Genomic DNA, 4,393 nt, shown 5'->3' on the forward strand with positions numbered 1-4,393 from the left:
ACTTTGTTGAACAAGTATAACACATTTAAACTAGTTAACAGATAAAACTTAGACCTTACCAAGTGAAAACCTAAATAACTCAAAGTAAATGACAGAATCCAATTTATCATAACCACAAAAAGTGTAAGATATACAGAAATAATTCTAAACCAAAGAAGTCAAAGACATCTACAAGGGAAACTATGAAAAAAAAATTCAAAAATGACATAAAAAAGTGGAAGAACATCCCAGGTTCCTGGATTGGAAAAATTAATGTAATCAAAATGGCAATTCTACCCAAATTAATGGACATATTTAATGCAATCCCAATTAAAGTACCAGAGACATTCTTCACAAATTTAGAAAAGACAATCATAGAATTGATCTGGAATCATAAAAGATCACGTATTACCAAAACAATCCCATGCAAGAAGTGTGCAGTAGGAGGCGTCTCACTCTTTGACACTAAAATACATCACAAAACTGTGATAATCAAAACAGCAGGATATTGGCACAAAAACAGACACGTGGAACAATGGAACAGAATACAATCCCCAAAATAAACCCCAAAACATACAGCCAATTGATTTTTGACAAAGGGCACCAGTCAGTACACTGGGAAAAAGAACACCTCCTTAGTAAATTGTGCTGGAAAAACTGGATATCCACCTGAAGAAAGATGAATCTGGACCCCTATCTTTCACCATTGACACAAATCAACTCAAAATGGATCAGAGATCTAAACTTAAGTCCTCAAACTATAAAACTGCTGGTGGAAGGCACTGAGGAAATTCTGGGAGACAATGGAGAAGGCTATATTTCTCAAATAAGACTCCCAAAGCAGAGGCAATAATCAAAAAAATAGACAAGTAGGATTACATCAGATTAGTAAATTTCTCCACAGCAAAAGACACAGTAATTGGTTGGTGTGAACCAACAACCCTTGGAATGAGTGTATTTTTGCAACCTGTGCCTCAGATAAGGTACTGATAGCCAGAATATACAGGGAACTTAAGCAGCTTACCACCCTCTCCCCTAAAAAAAAATGATTAACCCAATTAAAATATGGGAAAATGAGCTGAACAAATAACGCTCTAAGGAAGACATATAAACAGCCAAAAGGCATATGAAAAAATGGTCAACATTCCTTATCATCTGCAAATGAAAACCACAATGAGATACCACCTAACCCCAGTCAGAATAACTAAGATTAAAAAAAAATGGTAAGTGCTGAAGAGGCTGTGGTGAAAATGGAACTCTCCTACACTGCTGGTAGGAATATAAATTTGTCCAGCCACTGTGGAGAACAATATGGAGATTCCTCAAATATTTATAAAGAGGACTATTGGGACCAGCAGTTAGCGTAATGGCTATGTCGCTAGACTCCCATGTAATCGACCGCGGTTCGTGTCCTGGACCCGGTGGCTTAAAACTCACGCCGGGCACGTGTGCGTGTGTGCCCAAGATCCCGAGAGGAGAATGGAGGAGAAGGGATTGTGGCATGGCCATCCCCCCTGGGGGGTGATTTCTCGCTTTCTATCTCTCTGTCTCTCTCTGTCTGTCTGGCGAGCACACGCACCCTATAGCGAAAACCTCTCCAAAAAAGAAGAAAAAAGAGGACTATCATATGATCCAGCATTCCCACTCCTGAGTATCTATCCAAAGGACAGAAAAATATTCAGTCAGAAAAGTTCTTGCACATCTATGTTTATTACGGCATAATTCACAATTGCTAAGACGTGGAACCAACCCAAATGTCCATGAACAGATGAATCTATTGAAAAAGTGTGGTGCATATACACTATGCAATACTTAGCTATAAAACACAGGACACTGGCATTTATTAGGAAGTGGACAACATGGAAGATTTACTGCTGAGTGAAGGAAGCCAGGTTATGAAAAAGAGATATTGTATGTCTCCACTTAATGTGTACCAATTGTCTGTACTCTATGGCGGAAATTGAAATATTAGTGGACATAGACACATGGAAAATAGTAACAGATACTGAAGATGGTGTGGGAAGAGGGTTAGAGATAGGGAGAGATTGAAAGGAAAAGAATCAAAGAGAAAAATAGAGACAAGGGACACAGAAATGGAGTATTGTCTATTGATGATAACGTTTATGATCTCTTCAACTGAACTGGTATGAAGTGTATTCATGTTTGGTAATTTATTAGATAAGCTATACTGATGTATGGTAATTGAATGTATAAAATATATTGAAAGAATTAAAATAAAAATAAATTTAAAACATGATATCAAATTTATCTATGATTCTTTTTCCTAATGAAATTTTTCAAGTTAGAGAGGTTACCACTCATAAATGAAGAGACATTAGTTAACAGGTAATTTTGCCCTTGTGTAATCTTTAAAGATCTAAATGTAAGAAATGTTTTTTGTACTGATGATTTAGGAATAGATCATCCACAGAGACAGGTTTCTAGAAGGTGACAGATATGTGAACTCATCCACTGGAACAGAGAACCTATACTACAAACAGTAAAATTCATCCATATCTTCCCACTCCTCAGTATCTACCCCAAAGGACAGAAGAATTCTTCATTGGAAAAGTGCTTGCACATCAATGTTTATTGCGGCATTTTTCACGATTGCTAAGTCATGGAACCAACCCAAAATGCCCCCGTATGGAGGAATGGATTGAAAAACTGTGGCACATATACTCTATGGAATACTACTCAGCCATAAAAACCAACAAAACCCCGGCTTTTGACAGAAAGTGGAAGAATATGGAAGATTTACTGCTGAGTGAGGCAAGCCAGGCTATGAAGGAGAGACATTGTATGTCCCCACTTAACATATACCGAATGTCTGCACTCTATGACTGAAGCTGATTGACTAACAGTTGTATAAACACAAGAGATGGGTGTGAATGTCAGATGAGGTGTATGTGGAGGAGGGGGGCCTAATGAAGGACATTTGGAGAAGGGATAGGGAGGTAGAGCATTGATGGGATGGGGAAGTGTGGTGTTATCAGTTGAAGATATTTTGATCAACGGAACTGGGGAGAAATGTTCACATATTGAAATGTTCACATTTTAAGCTAAACAATGCGATTGAATGTATATACAAAAAGAAAAATTTTAATAAAAAATATATTAAAAAAACATCCAATTAAACACTTATTTTCTTGAAATAACAAAAACTTCTTAAATCAGAAGAAAGAATATTACCATTTTTGTAATAATCTATGAAGAATTTCAAATATCATGCAAATATTAATTATTGTCTTGCTGGGTCCCCTCTTTCCTGCTGCCATCTATTTGGTCCCATTTTTACTGTTTCTCTTGAATACACAATGGGACAGACAAGCAGTGCTGTATTCATATCATTCATTGTGACACCTCAGAAGACCTTAACAATGAGTTTCAAGCTGGTCCTTTTTTTTTTTTTTTTTGAGTGGTTTTTGCTATAGGTCGTGTGCACTGACCAGAGAGACAGAGACACAGAGATAGAAAGTGAGAAATCGCCTTCCAGGGGGGATAGCCATGCCACAATCCCTTCTCTACCATTCTCTCAGGATCTTGGGCACACACGCACACGCTCCCGGCATGAGTTTAAGCCACCTGGTCCAGGACTTGAACTGCGGTCGGCTACATGGGAGTTCAGCGACATATCCATTACACTAACTGCTGGTCCTAAATCTGGTCTTTTTCTTCATTAAGTAGGTGCAGTCACAGAGAGTAAAATTAAAGAATCAACTGACTTTTAGGAATGGCAAGGACGTATTCATAAAGTACCTATAATAAATGTAAAATGCCCAGAATCTATTGCACTACATGTGGAATAAAGATAGGTAAAATAAACATTTGAAAAATGTACCCCTATTCTTTCAGCTACTCACAATATGGGCAATTAATCAGAAAAGAAACCAAAAAAAAGGAGAAGAAGTTCTGGTGCTTGAGTTGTACAGATTCATTTCTGAGTTTGAGGTGGGGGAGCTACAGGACCCTGACAGAGAATTAGCAATGAGTAGTAGCCTTGTTACATATGAGATAGAAAAATGGTGAGACCATTGTTTTTTCACTAACAAAACACCAGAATGGAAAAGTCTCTCCAAGTCTGGAAGCCACCGAAGCAGCAATAAACACACTATTGCTGTTGCTTTTCTTTTGAGGGAGTTGTAGATCAGGAAGGAAGAAATGTAAGATTTTATAAATATTTATGCAACACATTACAAACATAAGTTGTTTAATGTTATAGCTATGTGAAATTGCTACTATTATTTTTCCCACTTTACTGATGAGGAAACTGAGGAACTAGGAGATGAATAAAATTGCTGATGACAGCGCTATGCTGAAAACCTATTAGACTCCAGAGAAATTGCTGCTGATCACTATGCTACCTTCATTGTTTTAAATTCTAACATTTCTTCCTCTATTGTGCAGGCTACAA

This window comes from Tupaia chinensis, unplaced genomic scaffold (assembly GCF_000334495.1).
Source record: "Tupaia chinensis unplaced genomic scaffold, TupChi_1.0 Scaffold144482_1, whole genome shotgun sequence".
Classification (NCBI taxonomy): domain Eukaryota; kingdom Metazoa; phylum Chordata; class Mammalia; order Scandentia; family Tupaiidae; genus Tupaia; species Tupaia belangeri.